Genomic DNA, 25,046 nt, shown 5'->3' on the forward strand with positions numbered 1-25,046 from the left:
AAAAAACCCTGCAGCAACAAGATGGTATGTTTGCCCTTTGTTTGAGCTGATGCCAAGCTGGGTAAGCTGGGTCTGCTCAGCATTGTACTGCTGTGACTGTTTTATATTTCCCCTTCCTGAACTCTTTCTACACCATACAGTGAAAACAGAAGGAAGCGCATCGGGGTTAATTGTGAATAGAGTGAAACAGGACACCGAAGTGCGACCCTTGAACCCACAACGGGCTTCTTCAGAGTGGCACACGTGGCTGGTGGAGCTAAATGGTGGAAGAGGGTTTGAATCAATCGCAGCGCCGGCACAGTGTGCGGCAAAGTTGGCCGGAGCAGACGGCTCGCCGTGCGAGCAATTAGACAGGTAGGCATGCAGGCTCACGAAGAAGCCATCGTGGACAACAGCCAGGTGTCACACGGAGAGACAGAAAGACACTACGAGCCGGAAGCGATTCACAGGAAGCTGCTGCTCCCCCAGAGCGTGTCTGAGATGGGCCGTGCCTAACACGGGCCGACGGGGCACGGGGAGAGGGGGCTCCGCTAATGAGGCTCCACAACCCATCCCTGGGCTGAGGAACATTCCTGAAGGGCTGCCTGTGTGACACTGTACCGCTGCGCTGTCAGCCGTGGAACCTTTGATCCGCACAGATACGCACACACACTCCATGTTCACTGGCCATGAAGTAACCGCGCTTCTGACTGACTGAGCGGGTCGCTGCGATCGGCCACAGGTGGTCATAAACTAACCTGAGAGATTAAGTCAAGACCCGGGTGAAATCATCGTATGTTTACTCTCTGCTGCAAACTTGCACAACACCTGCAGCTACGAGATAAGCCAAGTGCATTGTGTGTAAATATCCTTAAATTGTGTGTAACTCCCACTTTGGCAAGGTCGAAGCACGATGTCTAATGCAAAGGAACGCTAAACCGTCAGCTACTGCGTACAGTAAGTAGTACATGAGCTGTTTTCCTCTCCCACTTGTCAAAAAGTGTGTTTGCTGTGGGGGAAGAAATCTACGTGTGAATACATTGTGCTGAATCAGTTGCTTATTTCAGATATCTGGCCAAGATTTCTGTGTTATGTAGTGCATGTGTGCGTTTGTCATACTTGGTCTATAACTTAAATATTTCTCATAATCATTCCCTGCAGCAATACCTGATCACAGAGTCTGTGCAGCTATTGTGTTTGACACACACACTGTGTGGGCAAAGCGTGTTTTCGAGGGGAAACTCTTTTAAAGACTCTGCCGAGCCGGGCCGGGCATGAAACCCAATGTGGCTCTGGGAGTCAATGTAATGATTTTCAGCACTGAGACTATGTAACGCGGTTATGGTCCTGGACGTGAAGCTTGCCATATGTTAGAGGGACAAGAGCTTTTAAAGGTAACCGTATCCCTCCGTTGCCGTTTCTCCGCTGACATTTCCCCCCCTTACACTGGTCTCCAAGTTTATATTTGATTTAGACCAGAAATTCCCCCGGTCCAGTGGACTCAACGAGAGCAGTTCAGCTCATAAACATATATGTTTCTGTAAGGTAAACGTTAGCCGAAAGCAAATATGCTATGTTCGGAGTTCTGAAAATTGTGGTTTTGTGTGTAGATGATTGATAAGTCAAAGAGCGTAGCTCTGCTTAGACGTGTGGGGCAGGAGGGACTCTGAACACAGATGATCGGATCGGTGTGTGTGTGTGTGTGCGCATGTGTGTGTGTGCGTGCATTTCTGAGTGTCCCTGCCTACTTAAAGCAAATAGTCCTGTTTGTTTGTTCAGTAATGGACATTACTTCATCACTGCAAGCTGACGCCCTTCATCAAAGAGGGAGTGCTAAAAGAATTCTGGGTAGTGACGGGGAACTCCAGCTGGGAGCAGAATCACAGCTTTCGGCTGCATTATTAACAGAGATGGCACGGCGTGATAGGAAAAGAAAGCAAGTGTAAAACTTTGATGTCGCTGTATCTGAAAGACAACACAAAAGATTTAGTGCGAAATAATGAGGAAAACAATATTATCTCCTCATCAAAATCACGCAGGACCAGATGAAAATACATCACAGTGCGAACACAGATATGCACACACACATGCGCGTGTATGCCGTGTATCTAAATGTTCGCACTTGACGCCAAATTCATTAATTTTTATTAAGAGGGAAAACATTTGTTCCCGCGCCTGCTATCTGCATGGGTGGAATGATTTTCACCTCTGCCACGAGGTGTTGGGCGGACTCATACATCACACGATTACCCCGAGCAGCAAGCAGGGCCGCCATCATCAGGGAGTGAATTAAAGATGATAGAAGGAGCTATTAATCACTGTGACAAAGCCCCTAATGGAGGTGTGACCCAGCCACTGCCGACGGGACGGCAAGGGGACGCACCCACGGGACAAATGGATACATATGTTTACAGAGAGAAATAACCTACCTGTGGACATAGTTAACCCCCTCTTTCTCATTTTTTTTTTCCTGCACCGCTGTCTTTTCTTGCTCTCACTTCATCGCAGGATTTTCCAGAGCAACATCTATCCATGTTGCTGCCAGCAATTTCTCTGATAATGTCGGTTATGTTTGAATGGAATGTTCAATGTTTTCACATTTAAAAAAAATCACAATTTCACATGTGCATCAAATATTTTTTTTTCTTTTTTGTATTTTGATTTTTGAACTAAAATTATTCTGACAAAACAAAGTGATTTGCTTTGTTCAAATGAGCCATTTTTATAATTAATTTATATGTGATTGTCTTTCCCTCATGCTAACTTATATTAAAGTTGCTATCACTAGCTAACATTATTGTTTGCCAATGCTAGCTTGCTAACGTTAACATTTCTAATGCTAGCTTACTTTAATATTGCTAATGCTATCTAGCTCAGTAGGCTGGGCGCAACTCATCCATTTTACGTTTTTTTTTCTCACAAACTGGCATCTCCCAAGAATCTATCAAAATGACTTGTAGACATGCCAATACAGGCATTTATGTCAAAAATACATTTTTTTTAAATAATGCATGTATGTATACTCAAATAATCTTGATTAAACAGTGAATACACTGCCTATACTATGAATATATTTTTCTTTAAAAGTACTTTTTTGTCATCAGAAATTGTTTGCTTCATGTCCAAGTTCCTTTAGTACCCCTGGTTCATACTGCACAATGCCAGGCAGGCTATAACACTGTGAGCTATAAGGTGAGAACATTATTCATCTACTTAAGCCGCACCCAATTCACAGGCCACTTCATCTCTCCAGATAGAGAGGTTGACTGATGGGGTCTTAGATCATGAAATATGGAAATGAACTCCTCACCTTAGGAATAAGACCGGCCCTTATGCTTATCTTTAAGCATCATTTGTTGCCCGTGATAACAGACGAATGGGACGGGGAGGCTTACCCTTGTACTACAGGTCAGACATAATCACACATGATCCCCCCCATTAGTCATCACATCCAAATTCAAACGGAGAACTCTTTATCATTCCTCTGCTTTCTCTTTACGTGTCTGCGCCGGGAAAACCATGAATATGTGTTTGTTCTATTGTTCAAAGAGTCAAGTACAGTTTTTTTTTCTTTTTTTTTGTATCACTCTGCACCGCTGCTAAGACAACGTAGGAATTGTTTGGAGGTTTCAAAATATATGGGAGGGGTTGCTCAGGGGATGATTGCTGTTATTGTATATCTATTCATTTGCCTGAAAAATGAGGGCGCCCTGAGGGAGATGTGGGCGTAGACATCTGGGAGAGACAAGTCACTATGACTGAATTCAAAAGAAAACAAAAGTAATTATCTTTCATTTGGTTAATTTTAACGCTCTCACAGCTACTGCCAAACGGAAAATGGCTGCTGTTGATTTGCCTAAGCACTGTTAATTACAGTGCATCAGTTTGTGTCGAGATTCCCCCAGCAGGGTGTATGGGAGAGTGTTTGGAGGCCCGTGCCCTCGGGAGAGGCAATAAGCTTCCTAATTAACTCTGTCTTTGTGCTTAATGGAGGCCTTAGCGCCGCTTTTGGGGAGTCTTTTGGTACGTGGGTCCACTGGGGTGACTGTGGTACCGAGTGATACAAACCACAAACACGCATCGCCTAAGGTAAGCTGTGTATGAACAGTTCTGGACCATTGTTCACTATGTATCTGTCAATATTTACTTCTTCAGTCAAAAACAAATACAAACTGTAAAATGTCCTCTGATCATAAATATAACTATAAAAGACAAATTATAGTAGTTTTTAATCTACTGTCATGTTTGTATTTTTCTTGTTGCTTGTTGTCGCCTTGAAAAACTATCATCACCACACCGAGGAAGTGTATTAAATAGTCTTAAACTTAAGAGATAAAATCAGGTTGGTGCTGCAGACACTGCATGCCATACATGCAGGTGTTTTCACAAATCTCCACTATTCACATGCTCACAAACTGGCACTCACACTGTGCAAACTGTTTAAGCACACACTCGCAGACACACACAATGAAGAGCAGAGCTCTTAGCGCAGTCTTAATTAATGAGAGCATTGTCTATGTTTTTTCACCCCTGTGTGAGTCAACTGCTCCAAATGGAAAACACTCCATTAAGGGCCCTGGGCCGAGTTACCAATTAACACCGCACAACAAAACTGAAACTTAGAGTTGGTCCCTCTGCGTGCGCACACACACACACACACACACACACACACACACACACAGACACCTAATTAATTAGCATTAGTTGTGATTAATAATGAGGGTCCTTTAATGGTAAATCTGCAGCTCCGATGGCAGCCTGACACAACAAAGGCGTCTGTGTACGCGGCAGGATTTATCTGGGGAGCTGCTCGGGGATTTTAACATGTTTCTCACAGGCCTGACAAATGGCCTATTAATTATCTAATGTTGTCTGACAACAGCCGCTTGATAAAGATGTATGTTTGGATGGGGTGAGGAGGGGAAGATACAGCGGAGGAAAAGAGAGAGGTGGGGAGGGGGAGTGTTTGCATAAATGAAGAAAAGATAAAGCGTGCGAGAGCGAGAGGAGGCTCGCGACAATTCATGCAATTGTGGCCGACCGAGCGGAGCGCGAAACGTAGCTTTTTCTTGGGGAAAAAAAAAAGAGAAAGAGAAAGAGAATAATCCTTTTCTTGAAACATTTGTTTCAAAAGACAAATTGTTGTGCTTCCACTTCTGCGCTCGCTCGGGATAATCAATATGAGGGATTAGCAAACCACATTTATTTTTAATGAAATGCAAATGAATGAAGTCTTGATGAACACAGAGATGGATGTGCGACACACACACGCACACAGTTTACGTCCTAAAACCACAATCAATATCATCAACGAGGAAGCCTCCACATCAACCCCGCCACTTCATATCATTAACTCTCTAACAACACGGAGCATATGGGCATCTCCCTCCCTCCCTGACTCAATCTCAGTCCTGACTCTAATTTGCAGAGTTTATCTTCTGCCTGTATGTTGACAGGTGTTCCTAAGTGGGATGCCAGTTGCCAAACGAATTTTATGATTGTTTTAGCCCCGCATTTGGCCTAATGAGATGAGGATCCCAGTCGGACGCTAACTCAAGCCTGTCAAACGTAAAGCAAACAGAATAACAACCCGGCGCTCACATTGTTTCCACAGGCCATACATCAGCCGGGGGCGTAGAGGGAGGGCCCTCGGATTCGCACGCTGACCCCGGGATGGAGAAGATGAGAGGGAAAGAGTGGGAGAGCTGGAAAGGGTGGGGGGAGATGAGATAGGATAATACTTTAAGTGTGTGTAGTCTCGGTGATCCGGTTACTGTAATGCCATAAAAAAACAATTTAGTCCGCGTGAGTGCGTCTCGCTGTTGTGTGCTTATGTCGGTGATGTACGAGTGTGTATCATCTGCAAAGACACACACTTTGCAAAGTATTGATTTGGCTGTTTTCTCCTTCGAAGTGACGCGTAGAGAGAAAATGTTGACAGAGGTCATTAATCCCATCATCTCCTCTGTCTTCGCCCTCTGATTCAATCCCGACTCGGCCCCCCTCCCCGCTCCCCAACATGTCACACACCCTCAGCTTTTTGATTTGTTTCTTCTGCTCACCTGCGCCATTCCTCTCATCTGTCTTCCCGTTCCTCCGTCCTAATCCCTCTATCTTTTCAGCCAGCGACAACGGTGACGTCTCCCACCCCCAAAGACAAAAGCGAAAACTCGACACCACACACCACTGAAAGGTGACACAAGAATGTCGGGCCGAGGCACGACAGCGTGCGGAAAAAAGCCACATTTTATTACCTAATCCAAAAGTGAAACCAAATGTTTATCCCAGAGCACAAACACAATACATGTCAATGCAAACATGCATAGATGAACATTCTCTCTCTGCCTCTCTCCACTCTCTCCCTCTTTCGCTTTCATGTCATGGCTAACTGCCATCGGGCCCTAATATAATTACGGCTCACAGTTGTGCACATTTGAGAAATTGATTCCTTTGATGAAATGTGAGCGAGGCAGGTCTGGGCAGAGCAGAGGCAGAGAGAGAGAGAGAGAGAGAGAGAGAGAGAGAGAGAGACGTATATCCAGAGTGGTTTGCTGCCAGCCCCCCCCCCCCCCCCCAGCCCCTGTGGAAGGCCCCCTGGGTACCAAACCGCCAGCTCAACCCGGCCCAGCCTGTCCCGGTCGTTAAAAGAAATGATAGCATATGTGCTTTGTTTAAGTTTGATGTCTTCATAATGCATTACACAATTAGATGGATTTGACAATTTCCATTATACTTGATAAAATATTTATGTAGGCCTGAGGATGGTAGTTCTTATCAAAGGGGGGCGGATCTGCAGCGCAGATGGGAACTCGAGGAGGCCATCAGCTGGGCAAAATACAACCTGACTGCTTAAAATTTTGTATTCGCAGCGTAAAAAATGTTATTTTGTAAGTCATGCGACCGTGCCTGAGCACTTTCGAGTGTTTGACATGAATAATCAGGCGCACGTGATTGAGATCAGACACACGCCGCACTGTATATCGTGAATCAATAACCTTGTCCCTGCATGTTTGCACTGGATGCTATGCAAACACTGAGCTAGAAAAGGCCTGGTGGGCACCCAACACATTATACCATTGGCTGCCCTCCCAACAGAAAATGTTTCCATCGCAGACAATTTTTGGCCACACAAGTTTCCGGCACATTAGCTTTAGATGTGCTTCACTTGAAACCCCGGAAAGCCAGTGTGAACACAAACTGTATGTTGGCATCACACATGAAAACACACTGCTGTTTGTTCGCTTCATTTGTCCAATCACGGGGTGGGATCGCTCCTCACGTGGCAGACATGTATAGTCACCACCTATCATTCTGTATTAAAGTCCAACTCAAAACTTTTAAAGCATTTGACTCTCCTAACTTTCTGTATCTGCTTTCAAAGGCACAAATGCCAATACAGTAAATAAATCAATTTAAGCAATAAATCGCAAACCGCTCATGCTGAGAGGTGAGTCTCCTTCACCCTTCTTTCCTCCCTCATTCTCTCTTTCGTTCTTACCCTGGATGTCTCCCTCATTCTCCCTATCCTCACCTGTCTCCCTTCTCTCTCTCTTTCTCTCCCACGTTCCCTTCACACCCCTCTACGAACCTCTCGCTGTGCACAGCCACCCCACATCCATCACAGCCCAGAAATTTAAGGAGCCAAATTGGCCTCATCTGTCTCAATGTTGGATGCAGATGGAGTTTCTTCTGCTGAGGGAGGTGCAGTTAGTCACCCCTGCTGCCCCCACCCCTTCAATCTACTGCCTTAAAGCCGAGCCGGCCCCTCCACCAGTCTCCACACTATAGAGCCACGTTACGAGGCCGGCTGCTGGGATAAAGAGGGCACGGCGGCGAAGTGACCACTACACTGACCACACACACTCCCTGCTTCATTCAGTTTTCTCTCAATCACATTTTTCTTTCTCTCTCTTTTTTTTTTTTATTTACCATCCAGCCTCCATTCGTGCCCACTCTATTTCTTTTACTCACTCCCTCACTCTTGCTTACTCATATTGCCAGAACACACACACACACACACACACACACACACACACACACACACACCTACCTACACAAACACAAGCAGCGGTGGCCGTAGCGCATGCAGCCCACAGTATAGTCTCAAGCAGCCTGGTCAGACCTGGCTCGTTAATAAAGGCCCTAAATGAGGCGGCATGCATAAAACATGAAGCGCCGCGTGCTGCCGTAATGAACTGCTGCTCGATAATTGCATCTCAGAGCCGTAAAATGAAGACAAAATATTTGAAGAGGGATTCTGTCACCTCTCTGCAGACGCAACACTAATCACAGGCGTTCTGCGGGGCCCTCTGGGTCTCCCCTTGACAGAGAGCAGGGGCTAAACGCCCAGGGCGGCGACATTGGCAACACCCTCCAACTAATGGAACATAATTGAATAATTGCTGATTAGAAAATAGGGGAGAGGTAATAGTATAACAGTGTCCAGTGTGTTATCTGAAATGATCCCACTGGGAGGGAGAATATGATAATAAGGCACAGGAGTGGAAGACAACAAATACATATAGATGTATATATTGAATGTGCCTACCACCTACAGGGAAATTATCTCATTCATTTAGGGGTCAGTATATGTGCCTGGAATTGTTGGTAAAGTTTGTGCAAAAGCTGGAATAGAGAAATGCTGTCAGGGAAACCAGACGGGTGAATATATTAGGATAATTCAGCCAAACAATCTGTTAGTCACAGGAAAGTAAACTGCGCAGAGCCATTCATGGTTGGAACTACATACTGATTCATTAAGAAATAACAACTTAAAAAAAAAAGGAACACACAAACAAAAGCACAATACCTGAACACACACACACACACACACACACACACACACACACACACACACACACAGACACAAACAGAACAACATGCGCACACACTCACATACACACATTGACAGGCTCACAGACAGCCAGGCCTCCAGATGAGAGATTGGAGTCCCACCCAGGGGTGTCACCCAGACAGTTAGAGAGTTGCTGTAGTGACAGGGTGGCCGCGGTGACATAATGAAGGTGCTGTTGTTGTCACAGGGGGTCAGTGGTGATCACACTGCCCATCTGAGGAGGGGGTAGTACGGGACACGAATAATGAATCCCACCAATGACAAATGGCCCTCAACACGGGGCTGAGGCATCTGACAAACTCAAACTCATCACTCGGACACCTTAAACACACACAACGCTGCTAGCAACACAGGGGTACTCAACAGAGAAACGTACACAACCATGTTAACATATGGAATCTCTGCGTGTGACAATTTAAACATCTACAGTGTATAATCAGGGTGCTACTAAAGCCGCATTGCTCTTCCCTCTCCTTTAACAAGCTTCTTTTTGTGTGAGATCCTCCCAGAAATTTAAAAAAAGCGTCTGTTCCCAGTTTCATTTGATGAATCTTATTCCATCACCTCTGGCTGCCACTTGAAACTGTTGAAAAAAGAGCCCCTAATTTTCGCTGTTGTGGCACTACACTGGCAGGTCAGAGGTTATCAATACGGGTATTGTTTAACATGCACAATGGGCCACATGGATTCGGAAAAAGCCCCTCTCTCACTTTTCGGAAGCACGAGCATATACAGACTGCAAGGACAAAAAAAAAAAAAAAAAGGCTGATACAGATTCAACGCAGCAGGCCTGGTACTTCTTTAAAAGGCTGAATTCAATCAGAAATGAGGTCTGCGTATGGTAAAGAAAGAAAAACTAACTATTGGAAGGCAGGGGTACTTTAAATGTGACAAGCTGACCACCTGCAACCGACCTGACATCCTCCATTTAATATTTCTGGATATGAATAGACTTTGTCTGAGGGTTGCTTTTCCACTCTCAGGGTCCGCTCGCCTCGAGCGCTACCACAGCAGCAGGCCAATTCCACCTTAACTTTGTTACAGAACTTGTTACATACAATAACGCACTCGGCTACAGAGGCTTTCCAAACCACAGTGCGACGCGTGGAATAGACCCGGGCATGGAAAGGTCCTGGAGAGGATGTTTGTTTAATGATTGTTGGAAGGCGAAACATCCAGCCCCCGAGCCCCGAGCAACAAAATCCCCCTCGGAGCACTGAAGCTGTTTATGTTATTTGTTATGGATGTCAATTTCCCTCTATTTAGGAGGTGATTTAACTGGGCAACACAGTAGGATTGTGCGCTTGTATGGGGATTGTTGTCTCCTTGTGTAATGCTCTGTGCAGCAGTGTGAGACATTGTCAAGGCTTTGGTAAAATTTGAATGTTATGTTGTGATTTTTTCTTTTATTGTAGTTTCTTTTTTTTCTTTTTTTTTTTTTTTAAAAAACAATAATGACATTTTCTTTACTTACATTTTTTTCGTATATGTCAGGGGTGACCAAACTTCTCCCATTAGAGCAGCAAAGCTGAAATTTAATGGTGGGCCTCGGGCCAGTATCAACCCCCTATTCTACTGCATTGTATTGTATGGTGTATTGTTAAAATGCAGAATGGTTCTAGGATCTCGAGTTCCCTTAACGGACTGACTTCCTGTGCAAAGTGTCAATGCACTCTGTTCGTAGTACTTAACATGATCCTGATTTATGAGCATGTTTACCTAACAAAAAATAAAACCACAAAAAATTTTTCTAAAATTTCTAAGTAAGTGTTGTATTTGTTTTTTGTTTTTGTTTTTTTCACTAAAAACATCTGGAAGGACAAACTGAACTTTATGGTGGGCCAACTTTAGCCACAGGCCCCAGTTTGGGCAAGTCTAGAAATATGTGTTAAGATAAGCAATTCATGTCCAGCAATTATTAAGAGATGGTATTTTATGACCACTGGCCACTTCATTTATTCATTTATTCGGCTGACAAATGTGCATTTCATAATAAAAAACTTTTTTTTTTAATTATCTTATGATTTGCTTTCATATTCTCATACATATGTGAGCACGACCCACTTGAAAACCAGCGGACTATTTTATTCCTACCTGAATTATATGCCTGTAAGTGAGTGTGTGTGTGTTATTGTGTGCGTGTGAAGGAGGGTTGGGGGTTGGACATAAATGGAGAGTGACAGCTGCCAAATGACAGTGAGATTGAGGTGGGAATGTAGAAGGACACCGAGAGACGGAGAGGAACATGACAGTAACAGCAGCTCAGATTAGACTGAGCTCACACACTCACACACTCAGACACAGATGCACACACGCTCACACATGATCCAGGGCACATCACGGCTCCGACTCCATGTTCAGGGGGGTTGATGGGAAATGCGGCGCTGTAACGAGCGCTCAGTGTGTCATTCAGACAGATGAGAGGGATCAGAGAAATCCCCCTGTTTCTTCTTCCTAATTCAAACAAACAGGGACTCTAAGCAGAGCCACATGGCCTCCCTTAATGACTGACATTTTGTTTAAGAACCATCCATAATGACCTGGTTTGGATTCAAATACTTGGTGTTTATTTCACAATGAGCTGCCAATATTCACCAATGAAAAATTCCAAAGTGCTTGAGTGACTTGAGATTGTTGACATCATGCTTTTTCTCTCTCTTTGGTTTTCCTGTTTTGTACATATTCGGAGTGGCACGGCTGCAGAATTGATGACAGATTGCCCCGAACGTGAACATGCTCGGCAACAGTAAAACAGATTATCAGGAGATCTCTCATACTTGTGCATTTGGTATGGCATTATTTCTACAAGTGGGTTTTAATCCTCAGTATGTGGGAGGTGAAAATATGGCTCTTATATTTCTCACACTGCATTTCTTCATGTCCAATAGCTGCACTGTCTGAGCAAACCTCGTATGCTTGTACTGGGGATAATTAATTATACCTTACGTCATATTAGATTGGTGCAAAGAAATAAAGAAATGCTGACTTTATTTCAGAATAATCACGAAAATGCAAGTTTTAACAGAGTGATTTCAAAAATCCAACGTCAACACGTGCAGATTCAAGAGGCATGGCTAACTGCAATGCAGGGACTGTGAAAGAAAAAGCATTTCTAAAAAGAACCATATTGACTAGGGAAATAAAGCAATTACAAATCACAACAACACAAAGATTAAACTTCTTTTGAACTACTTGATACATTGACAATCCACTAAAAGAGGGGCCGAATGGAAAGCATCCCCCAAAGACATTCAAGTGTTGCAGCCAATTAATAATCGCCTCATTTTAACCTGCTGCTTGCACTCGTGCAGCCAAAAAATCAATCAAGGTCCACTTCTTTTTTTTCATATTGATGGACTGCGTTGAGTGAGAGAATGCTAACTCTAAACTAACAAAGCCCGAGCCTTGTACATAGATGGAAATCAATTGTAATTAAAACAGAACAAGTGTTCCGCTTTATACACTCAAAGAGTGCATTGGTCATTAAATACATTTTCATCAGTTATCAGTTAAAGGTTTTTTTAAATGAAGTCCACGGCTCCTTCTGCCTCCTTTGGGATAGCACTCATTGCTTCCACACTCGCATTTGCAAATTTACCCGTGCTTCGCTTTGCAATCAAAAGGCGGCCAAATTAAGTATCAAACAATTTAATGTTATGTGTCACTCTCCAAAACGATCCGTATTAGAAGCACTTAATTAAACTTTCAAATTCAAATGTACTAATCAGTTTGCGGCAGAGTGGGCGCTTGTTTTTCCCACATGAAACGCCACGGCTGGCCAGCCCGGCCCATTGCCTGCTCATTAACATGAAGGTGTGATTTGCATTTCCTGATGGACTGTTCCAGTTTTTAATATCCCTCTTTCTGCTCTTACATCAATCACGGAAGAGGGAGGCCACCATAGGCCGCTATTAACCCTCCGAATCTGCCACAAAACAAATATTACAAGAGTTCACTAATTTGGAGATCAAAAAGCCACTTGTCCATTATATAATTGAAATGAAGGTGGAGTGTTGCACTTCTGAAGAGCTCGATAATTACCAGCTGTTAATTGCACACTTGTGGTGTCTCACTTTTAATTAAAAAGAGCGGCTCGTTGCCGGACGATAAGCAACGGTGGAGAGGCAGCGGTTTAATCAACAAAGCGAGAGGAATTTGTTTCTGCTGTGGCCAACAGCGGGCTGGAGAAATCTTCAAATAACCCAGGGAGATTAAAACGTGTCCATTAGGAGCAGTCAGGTTTTATTTGGGGTGGCAGGAGCGAGGTGCATTTGAAGTCGTCCCGCTGCAGAGTCCTCGGCGTAGCGCGGCTGGGGGTGTGGGTCTAATCAGCCCGCCGCTGGCCCTGAGCGCTCAAGTGGAGGAATTGGACCCTGCTGGTGGTGAGAGAAGGAAGGGAGGAAAGGAGGGAGAGAAGGACGGAGGGTGGTGAAGGAGGGAGTGGGGAAGGAAAAGCACCCCCATCACTCTCCCTTTCCTCTTCTCTCACTTTCTCTTTTCCTGCCCGGGCCTGTTACTTTGTTTGTGACTGGTGAGAGCCAAAGAAAGTCTTTAAACTATCCGTCTTGCTTCTCGAATCGGCTGTTTGCCTCGCACATTAGTCACTGAAAGACAGCCTGGCAATGTGTACAAGCATGAGATATCTCGCAGGATGTGTCAGCGCCCTTAGACAATACACAAACAACCTCAGGTCCCTTTTGGACGTACCGGAGAAAGCCCTTCCACCTATTTCATGACCTGCTGAACCGTGGCAGCGCAGTATAAACCAAGTAGCAAAAAGAAACGTCTGTACTTGATAGTCCCAACGTGTGGCTATAACTCAAGTTATGTTTATATGAAAGAGACAGTTACCTTGGTCAGCAACTCTGGGCTGCTGCCAACCTCTCCAGAGGCTCTCGGTGCACCAGTCGCGTACAGTACAGGGCTCCCAGAGTGCGATAACCTCATCCACCCTTTCTCTGACCCCTCCGCTCCCTTGCTGATAAAACTGTCTGCCAGGAAGTGTCCTTCACTACGTTTCCTCCCTCTCATGCTCAATCAACACCTGTCACCACGACAATCAGCGGCGCGATGTGAACGGAGAAACCGACGCACATACAGCTCACTCGCAAACCCTCATAATTGCTTCCGAGATACAATTTTCGATAGTTTATGCGTTGAATTCCATCCAGGTTTGGACCAATACGGATAAAAATGTAGATCCAGGATGTAATAACAGAATCGCTAGGGGGCTTCCCAGACCCCCTGAGTGTCGCAACTCTCTTAGATAAAGGGCTCTGGGTTTATCTAAGGAAACAGTCGCTGGGGCGAGGATGGTCTGGCCTCACTGACAGATTAGTCCAGCCCAGGCCCACTTCCTGCCTGCTGAGGACACTAATTAGAAGGAAGGACTGACACCACAATAAGAGCTGACAGTTGAGTGCACTTAGTACAGCTTCACACAACCCACCGCTGTATTAGTACAGAAGCCACGCCAAGCCATAAATTTCATCACATTAGCCGGTGCTTATCTGATGTGACAAAAGTTAACCTGGATGTTGTTTGGACAGAACAGTACATGGGCAGTTCTGAGAAAAACTGCGAGGGTGCTGATTTATCAGTGGAAGTATGCGGAGTGTTTTATTTGAAATTTTATCAACCCCCCCACCCCCCACCCTCTCTCTCTCTCTCTCTCTCTCTCTCTCTCTCTCTCTCTCTCTTTCCCTCTCTCTGGCCCCCACCCTCGCTCCACCTCCACTCTCAAAACACACACACCGAAGGAGACAAAAGTCATTGTGAGCCCGGCCGGTTCCCAGTGTTAATGACATCCTGTTTACAAACACGTTGGACCAGTGTCGTGGAGGTCATGGTCGCTCACACCCTCACACTCTGTCTGTCTGAGCCTTATATCTTATCCCACTATTCAAATGACCTTTGACCCAAATGAAGCGTTTAATTTGGCTGAAAACTCAAAATGGATGTAGCTGCGCTTGGCAACGCCGCGCTGCAACAACTGGAGCCAGGAGTGTGTAAAACACAATGTAGGGGAAAACATTTGCACATGCACCTGAACTAACCCTGCTGCATACACACACACACACACACACACACACACACACACACACACACAAACTATTATTATAATCCCAAAATCACCCAATGAAGGAAAAATGTGCTATTACCCAAAGGGCAAATTTACAGTACAGTTACACGTACGCATGTAATAGGCTGAGCTGTTTTACAACACCAGCATGAGCTGAGCTATTGTTTTATTTTGAGAGGTGCTGGCTGTTATTGGATTGTTTTACACTAGCTGGGAGAATTTTATTCCAGAGGAGCTCTGTGTGGTGTGGAGTGAGTTGAACAGAGTCAGACTGAGAGAGCAGGAGAGACGGACACAGAAAGAGATGTGTGTGTGTGTGTGTGTGTGTGTGTGCACATGTGTGGCACTCCGAAGCTTGTGTAACGGCATCAGGAATGTGTGTTGTGGCTGCTGAGCTTCTGTTGGTGTTTATTCATCGGGAAGCTGATGTCTCCCCCGCTGAGGGCCAGCAGGGGTCCTCAGGTACAGGTGGTCTCTCCGCACGCCAACCCACACCGCAGACGTTTGCGGATTTAAATACTCAACACGTGAGAATGAGTACGGCAACTTTTTCAAATCAATTCATAGGGAGATTTGGTCAATTCAGCCACATTCTGCACATGATGGAGCAATGCAATGCAATTCCTCTATTTCTGTTTCTCATTTTTCACAGCTGATTCACGGCAGAGATTTTGCGGCATTATTCCACCTCACCTTTCCGTAGAAATGGTACACACATGGAATAGGGATGCATTGCTGTCCCAACTTTAAGCCTTTGCTGGAGGTAGAATTAGAGCTGAATTTACGTCTGTGTACTGTATAAAGGGTGAGCCGACATGCGGGGTTCATGACACTTTAACACCTCACATAACACTTCCAGAACGTTGGCATGCTATCCAAAACTACTATATATGGTAAATATAGATATTATGTTGGTGTTGTTTGGTTCAGTGTAAAAAGGAAAATTGGCAAAGTGATGAGTAGTGATATTGTGGGACCTCTGTGTAAAAAGGGGTTTGTATGTGGATGTGAGAACTGTCCACAAAGGTGGCACGTGATCCAAAATCACATACTGGTGCGACATAATGTTGGTGGTGTTTTGGGTGAGTGTGAAAAAAGGAAAGCTGGTGTAGTGATTGGTCTTCATAGCAACAGTATTGCAGGATCTTTATGTAAAAAGGGGGTTGTGTATGTCTGTGAGAATTTTCCATGACGGTGGCATTCCATCCAAAATCACGCACTGGGCGATATTATGCCATTGTTGTTTGGTTCAGTGTGAAAGGGAAAGCTGGCGTAATGATCGGCCTTCTTAACGGCAGTACTGCGGTATCTCTGCGCAAAAGGGAGCTTGTGTCTGCCCATGAGGTACAACAAGCTACAATGTGAATGCCGAAAAGCGGGCATACTCTGTGGCTCTCTGTGGCTGTGCCAGCGGGCGGAGCAGTACGTCAGCACAGGTCGAGCGCCACAATGTGCCTGTCAGTCCCTGGGACGTCCCAAAGGAGAAGGGGCAAGAGGCAGCCCCCGCCAACCTTACCCATCCATCATAGTGACACCGCAAGCTGCAGTCATGGGAAACCCACCACTGGCCAGTCGCTCTGGACCAGAGCTGGGAGGGGAAAGGGGGGGGTGGGGGGGGGACTCGCCATCCATTAAAAACACATTGTTTTGTTTATTATAACTAGTTAATGAGGTTGAAGTGAAGCCTAGCTTTGTTTTTCAAACACTTCCAGAGGGGATTTGGAGACACATTTGACGGCTCTGTTGCTGCGTTCGGGCAAAGCAACTCATAAGGGCCTGGGTGTTTTATAATGGATGTCTATAGATTTTATGAGAGTGGAGTTGGCCATGTTAGGAGTGAGATCCTTGGTTCTTGTAAAAATGAATAGGTTTTAGGGGCTTTTCTCCATATGCTGAGCTCAGAAAAAAAACCTTTTCCTTTAGCTTGCAGCCCCTCCTTCCTTTTCTGCAAACCACCCCCTTCTCAGCCCTCTCAGTTCACGAATCCAACAGAAGTCTTGTTTTTGACTCAACAGCCAACATCAACAGCAGACATAATTATTAGACAATGGTGGCCAGCGACTGTGTCAGTCTTTCCAAGCAAGAGTCGAAGAGGAAGGATAAAGCAAAATATGTTTGAAGAGAAGGGGGACAGAAAGAATTGTTGCATCTTCTGTCAGAACTGGCACATATGATCCAGTGATGATGCAGTTTTTAAAAAGTAACAGAAAAGAAAGAGGAAGGAAAGGAGAATGTTCCTCTGTGAGTCGGGAATGAAAAGTAGCGTGCGTTAGCAGCATCAGCGGTTTGTGGATCCAGAGGCCCCCCTCTCTCCCTGTCTGGTGGAGATATGAGAGAGGGCCCACTCCCTGTCCGGCCGCAGCAGGGGCCCGGGCTGCCCGCTGACATGCCTACTTTAATTGTTAGTATTAAATCACTTGCACTTTAACTCAAGATTCTATCTGCCAGGCGTTAAGATCTGTTACAGTAGCCAGTGCGCGCTGCTTAAATGTGAAACACCCAAGAGTGACACACTGTATGTCTCACCCACACAAGCAGTGAGGTGTGTGCATGAGCGCAGACGCACACACACACACACACACACACACATACAATGGAGTCCTGTATTAGACTGATTGTCAGCCGAGTGGACAGACAGGCAATCGAACTCCACCCCAGCCTGACTGCAGGCCACCCGTCAGTAACCAAGCACACCGCACCGCTGGCTACACCACCAGCTGTTTGCTTTAGGAAGGCGGCTCAAAGCCAATTAAAATACACTTAGAGCTGTGTCCGACTTGTGTTTGGAAAGATAATATATGTCCAGGAGCCCAGTCAACACGGTATGAGCGGGCAGGCGAGAGGGAAGCACTCTGCATCATTGTCTCAGGACGCACTTTATCGCACGGACAAGATACTTATCTCCGACTCTCCGCCAAAGCACAAAAACAGGCCGGCGCTTGATTCCAACTTTTATGCCCTCCTGAAAGAATAATATTATCTTTGATTTCACGGTTCAGCAGATGTTTATGCTGCTTTAAAAATATCTGCCTGTGCATTAGGGGCGGTGTATAGACATCACTTTTAACTGTCAGGACGGGAACACTGGCGCTCTGTAGATGTAACTCCTCCTCAAATCCGTTTTTAAAGAGGCCGAAAAGTGTGACTGAAAACATTAATCATCCGAAATTAGTAGCCTAATACACAAATGTGAAACATATGGCCTCGCCGTTAAATGTGAAAACGCGCACGGCGCGGGACAATGCACAGGCAGTGGGAGAGTAACACGTGCACAGATGCAGAGGGCAGAGGGTGCTGATATGAGTGGTGGTGAGTGGTGAGCAGAGACGGGAGCTCCATGTCTGTTCAGTGTGTTTTAAGAGTGTTTAAATGAGTGAAAAGTCAGTTATGGCTTCCAGATGGGGGCCGGTTTGATCCGGATCATTCTGACAGGCCTGGACTTGATGTGCTGCTGCCTATTACTGACATTACAGGGAGACAGGCATATTTCTCCCTAATCACTTCCAACTCGTACTCGCCTGCACCGGCTGGCCACACCAGGGCCGTGTGCATGTACGTAAACGTGTACCCATGTGTGAATGCATTTTTTTTTCCTTTTTTTTTTTTTGGGGTGCCTTGCGTGGCTGGTCATATCCACTACATGCCTGTGTGTGTTTGGCCGTGCCGATGTATTCTTGTCTCGTGTAAAATGAGTCGTGAAATTTGCAGTTTTCAAACCGAGGCCTGCGGCATGTCTGCGTTTGTGCTCAGGCCGCATTTTAATCTGATTTTGAGTGACATTTCATCATAAACGCTGAGTTTTCTAATGACAAGCAAAGGAGAGGATAAGAGCGGAGAGTATAATGGCTTCATTTATGCTGAGGGGGAGAATTCCCTTGGAAACATCCATCTTGTCAGGCAGGTTAAATATAGTCCAGACAGACAGACAGAGGGGAATAATTCCTCCACTTCCCTCTCCACCCACACTCCCCAGTAAGCCCAGTGGAAGTCATTTCTCAGTGACCACAGAGGAGGAGGACCAAAGGGGAAAAGGAGCGCCACTCTGCTCCTCACTAATCACTCTGTGACCCTGGGACCACCCCTCCGCTACCCCCTTGCAAGCTTTCCTCCACCTCCTCCTTCTCCTCGTCTCCTTGTTTTTTGGGGAGACTGTGGAGAGGGATGAAGAGTGGAGGAGTGAATCAGGCCGAAGTTCCCCTCTCTACCTCCTAAAGACAGGGGAATGCCAAGGGGCCGGCGCTTTGGAATCCGCTTTTTTGTCTGCCTCTCGGGGAGAGCTGGGCTGAGTCCACTTGGAGTAGCACAGGGAGGCATTCAGAGCAAAGTCTGGAGGGCCCTTGAGCAGACAATGGTGCAGCCCGGGGACAAAGTGAGTCCTTGATGAGGGATCTGTGGAGAGGTGCAGGTGTCTGAGGTGAAGAGCGGTCTTGCAGGCCTGACCCACTTATCTCCAGCAGCTCCTCTCCTCTCTTCTTCTCTTCTCTTCCACTGTTACCATCCCTGATCACATTCCTCCAAACAAGAGCTTCTTCAGATTCTTAAAAATGTTAAAAAAAAAAAAAAAAAAAATGGGCACACACCTCACTTCGCCGCGCTTAGAAATGCCACAAACATCGGTCCAACCTATACATGGATTTGGGCACGGAGACCTCGGTCTACCAATGCCAGGGAGGGAGGCAGGAAAAGGCCTTTGACCCCAGGGCTTCACTCGACATTCCTGGTAATTGCACTCCATCATGCTCTGCGGCGGAAATAGCAAACATCTAAATAAACCCTGTCAAAACCATGTTGTCCATCTGCCGGCAGATAAGATGAAGAAAATAAGCCCATGTTCCATAAACACAAACACAGGCGATCACAAATCAGTGGTCACAGTCACCACAACCATAAATTAGCCTCGGAACCATTTTTAGCATTTGAGTCCAGCCCGGGGATGAGGACAGTGAGAGGAGGAGGACAACCCGCTCTTTAAAACCTCATCACTGCTGTCACTCCGCACCATGAAACAACACTGGGATAACATCGACATGAGCCCGGAGAGAGAAAACAACAAAGATGTGACCACTGAAATGCCAGATGGCTTGCGATAGCAGGGCTGGGTTACCCAGCAGCAGAAAAGACTTCAGCGAGGCACAAGAGAGAGGGAAGGGAGGAAAACAAAAACGAAACAAGTCACAGCCCCCTGGTGGAAACGCTTCAACTCTTTCTTGCACATCCAAGAGAAGGGAGGTTTCTACTAATTCAGGAGAGTTTTCCTCATCAAAGACTTGCATTCTAAGTGTGTTCCTCTGGAAATTCAATGCATATTTTACTCGGGGGGTGCACATCAAAAAGTTGATAAGAGAGGAAAATAAATGACTGTGTTTTGTTTACAATCTCTTCTCTCTGAATTATACTTTAACCGTCCTGACATATTGAAGAATATCTCATGCAGGATAACAAATGAATCCCTCAGACATTCATTCGACAGTGCTTTCCCTTTATATTACATGGGTAAGAGCCTCTGGGAAGACATTACCTTTGTACAGGAGCTCCCTGCAACATGAAATGACAAATCGACAATAGCATCGCACCGGGCTCTCAGGAGCCAGCAACATGCATTATGCTGCTCTAACTCTCCTGGTCGGAACGCACAGGGCCTCTTGAAAATTCCACAACCAGATTTATCTTATTTTCCCAACTTATTTTCATATCTATTTCCTTTTTTCTTTGTGAATTAGGCAGTAAATAAAGCCACGGGACCTTGTGCATAGTGAAATCAGCTGGAATTGCCACATTAAAGAATGCAGGCGAGGTGTAGCAGGAGCCATCCTCCTGGATTTGGGCAAATTCAGCTGATGCAAAACAAGGAATTAATTTGAGGGGAGCGGCTTGCGTGCTGAGCTTGGCGCGCTGACAAAGATGAATGGCATCATTCCAAGCGAATGGTAATTTCACTTTTTGTGACAGTGCTTTAGAGCAAAAGCGACTCGGGACGCACAAAGCATTTGCAATCCCATTGAGGGCCCTTGGTACCTGCCTATCAGACACTGCACATTGTTTACCAATCATCTGATATTGATTGGTTTCAGACTAAAGTTTGAAGATGAATTAGAGTGGGAGAAGGTTAAGTCCTAACCTTGAAAGATTTAGTGTCTATTCAGCCCGCGTGTAGGACTCTCCTCGGCTCACTCGGAGAATAGAGAACTTTTAAATTCAATAGGGGGTGGGAGACACAAAACGTGTCACATTCACCAAGTGAATCCACTGGAAGAAACGCAGAAGAACACCCAAAAAGCATAATCTTTCTCCCCAGTTGATAGAAATGGTAATTGCATGTGTGGGATAATACTTTGAAGCCAAGGCCTCGGTCGGACAGACCGCCTATTTAGGTTAAAAAAGGGGCAACAAAACAGCTCCTTCTTAACGCTTTTGTTCACTCCTCCACTCTTTTAAATGTTTACTGAAAAAGAACCTTCAAATCCACTCTCCGTCTCCTGCACAATGTGGCACCTATCACTCTTGGGTGCATGGACACATTGTATTGTGTGAATCATTGATATGTAGCGATCATTCCCATGAATCATTTTCTATTTAACATTCAGATTCTCAGGAATCCGATTTTCATCCTCTTGAGATGGACAAAAACATTTTGTGAGATAAAGGACAGTATTTGAATACTGTTACTTTGTTGCACAACAGACTGGGGGGAATATCGGCAGCACGGTCAACACTTTAGTCAAACTAAAGCTACTCTTTAAAAAGCCTCGCTCGTTGTTCTGCCTCATCTTTAGTCCTCGGAAGCTCTTAACGCCACACACAGATGACAGAGCGCCACAGGACACCTGGAGCTTCCATTTTAACATGCTGCACAAGTGATGTTCTTACAATTTGACATTCATATTTTGACATTTTGACGGAGCCGAGAGCACGCTGGTACCAGAATTGGGTCCCTTCAGCTTGTCGGGATGTACCATCACCCAGCGTGGGGTTGGAGCTCTAAATGGACCGCTGGGCCGCCCGTCACAGCTGGGCCACACCACTTAACATCCCCCTCCCGTCCCCTCTGGTCTACTCCGAGGCTCTCCAGCCCACTCGACCTCCTGACACGGCACAGAATAGGCGCAGGCAGCGCTAACCCCACAAGATGCCCAGGTCAGAGATCGCATTAAGGGAGTGCATGCGTGGCTCGTGGTCTTGACAGGGAGAAGAGAGAGCGAACACCATCCCTGTGCCGGTGGAGTGAATCGGTCTGTCAGGTATTAAACACCTCCTCACATGCACACAAAAACAAAGCGTGTGCAGGTCAAACAAACCAGAACGGTGACAGCACCCTCCTACAGAAAGCGTATGCCGAGAGCCCAGCTGCATGTTACGCGGCCTGTGTCGGTGAAACAGCGCTATACTGCAGACAGGAAGTGGACGGAGCTCATGGGTTACAGGGGGCTGCTGAGGATGCAGGTGTGTCCGTTGTGACACAGAGACAGATGAGCGGGAGCACACAGAGGGCACACAGAGCAGGACAGAGGGGCTCGGGGGTCCGATGGCTTCTGTAAATCATCCAGAAAGTAATATGTGGGCCCACTGGGGGAAACCCACGCGTGCCATGCCACAACAGTGGCTGGGATCATGGCAGATGTTCTGTAGTTCAACAAGTGGAGCGTAGTGGTTAAGGCTTTATTGAGCAGAACAGAAAACAAAAGAAAAAAGGGTTAGGTTAGTAAAACGATTTTAAAGTTTAAAGTTTCTTTCTTCTATGTTGTTAGCGGCCTCACAGATCATTATCCCTACTTACTGATAATGCATGTGTACAAAGCATAATTTTTTTTCCAAATCAGGCACTTTGACTCCAGTTTAAAGGCACACTATGTAGTTCTGGGGAAGACATTTTAGGAAGAGCATTTTTGAAATTTTCATGCCTTAACAAACCAAATAATAATAATAAAAAAACCCCTCTCTTTATATGTATGACTGAATAGACTGGATAAACAGACTGAATTCAAAGGACACCAGAATTTCTGTTTTACTTTGTTTTATATGTGGCGGACCCTGCCACCTTCCTAGCTTCAAACAGTATACTGATATGAAATTGTGCATCGTGCTCGTGATACTGACAAAAGGAGCTACAGTTTTTTCCTATACAGGCTCTGATAATGTAAGCACACACACAAACACACACGCATACAGGCCTCGGGGCTTAGCTAACCCTCCCAGCCTGGCCGGCCCTCAGCCCTGAATGCGAGCAGCACTTAAACTTTCCCCTTTTCAAACAGCAGAGCACAAAGAGAGGACCACATCAGTGGCCTGCTGATCATCCCCACAGACGGCTGAGCGCGGACAACAGGCAGGTCCCTGGGCGAGTCCCCACATAATGTCCCCCCATCACGCTTAGCACTGGGCTCAGGCCCGTATGCCGTGTATACGGCACTCCCTTCTCATGTGAGACTAGATAAATGACAGTTCTTTCGAGAGAGGCAGTTAGAAGGAGTGGGAGCTGTCGGGGCGAGGGATGGGGCTGGGGGGGCACCCGGTGCTGCAGCTGTCCCACTGGCCATGTCCACCCCCTGAATCCCTTAACCACCCACCACCACACCGCCGCCACCCCCAGCAGCAGGTTTCTCCCTACAGAGGGGAAAAAAAAAAAAAAAAAACACGCTTCATTACGTCCTCTCTCCCCAGAGCAGCTAGGGGCCTTTCAGTGCAGATAAGCCTCTTAGACATGAAGTAGCGCTCAGAGCAGTGTTTGAGTGACAGCAGGAAGGTTTAGCCATTCAGTGGACAATGCTCACATTCTCTGGCTTTAATCTAGGAGGCGGACAATGATCTGTTTTTTAAGGCCTCATCTCCTCTGCTTTTCCCACAGCAGTAGGTGACTGGCACAAGGAAGAGAAAAAGAGACAGAGCGGGCCGAGGGCCGGCCGGGTAGAGCTCGCCGCTATCTCCCAAGGCCTCATGTTTCCCTGACAGTCCAGACTGAGGTGGGACAAGAGGGAGCGAGCGAGGCGGTGTGAGGGGGGGGTGACGTTGACGGAAGGCAAAGCGCATCAATCACACACACGCACACACACATGCATGGGCACAAACAATCAGTCGGTGATGGTTGAGTGCGTCTGTGTGACAGACAGGCAGGTGAGAGGCCTGCTGGTGACGTGGCTTAGTGTAGAGCTTTGTCATTCTTATCTGCTCTGACCACTGACATCCATCCCTCCTCTGCCATTGTGTGTGTTTCTATGATGTATTTATATAAACGCTAATGCACGGGCAACCGGGAGGAAGGCTGAAAAGATATCCAAACAGAATCATTTGTTTTGATTTTGTGACACAATGTAACCTCTGCCACCTCCTGGACCTAAATGTGCCCTGATGACAAAGTGTCCCACAATCGACCTTTAATGAAATCGAGACGAATGGATTCTCGGTCTTGATCACGTGCGAATACCAGCATAATTTAATAGTTTTGCATGGTTCATGCCCGCTGCCAAGGTCGGAAAGGAGAGCGCGATCTAACACTGATGTCAGCTCAGCTCACATACCCCAAACTTAACAAACCACAAAGACAAATTGACAACATAAAACTTGTAGATAACGGAGGCAGGCAAGTCTAGTTTTAACAGTTCAACTCCTTTACTCAAGTAAAAGTAAGAAAGTACAGGCAAGTATCCTTCTGAGGGACATTTCTACCAGATGTTTCTGTGCAACTGAACCTTACTTCATATTGATGTAAATCAAAGACTGTTAAAATTAAAGATGGGATCAGAGCTGTTCACAAATGCACCACAAAGACAGTTGATTGTTGAGTCTTGTAATTATCAATTATAATCAATAATTCCACTCAAATGCACTAAACAAGTCTGTTTTGAAAATGTAAAGAGTAGAAAGTGTAGATGTTTGAGTTGAAAATGTCGGGAGTAAAAGTCAAAGTTGAAAATAAATACTCAAGTAAAGAATAGAAAAGATGAAACAAAATCTAACAGCACAGTGACAAAGCATTTGTGCATTTATACATACTACAAAAAGAGAATTTAGAAATATAGACTGCTTTTGTCTGCAGAGCGTCATCAGTACTATCTATGAGATGTCTGCATTTTTACCCTTTTTCTCTGACGGAAAAAAAAAAAATATCCATCCCAGGAAGTGAACGAGTAGGAGCGT

The 25,046-nt window shown here is 45.7% G+C and overlaps 1 protein-coding gene across 12 annotated transcripts in view; it reads right to left on the bottom strand.

Annotated features, from left to right (window-relative positions):
• Positions 1-25,046, bottom strand: part of mecom (MDS1 and EVI1 complex locus) — a 144,822-nt gene that overhangs the window by 99,096 nt on the left and 20,680 nt on the right. The window lies entirely within an intron of this gene.

Source organism: Acanthopagrus latus, chromosome 2 (assembly GCF_904848185.1).
Source record: "Acanthopagrus latus isolate v.2019 chromosome 2, fAcaLat1.1, whole genome shotgun sequence".
Classification (NCBI taxonomy): Eukaryota; Metazoa; Chordata; class Actinopteri; order Spariformes; family Sparidae; genus Acanthopagrus; species Acanthopagrus latus.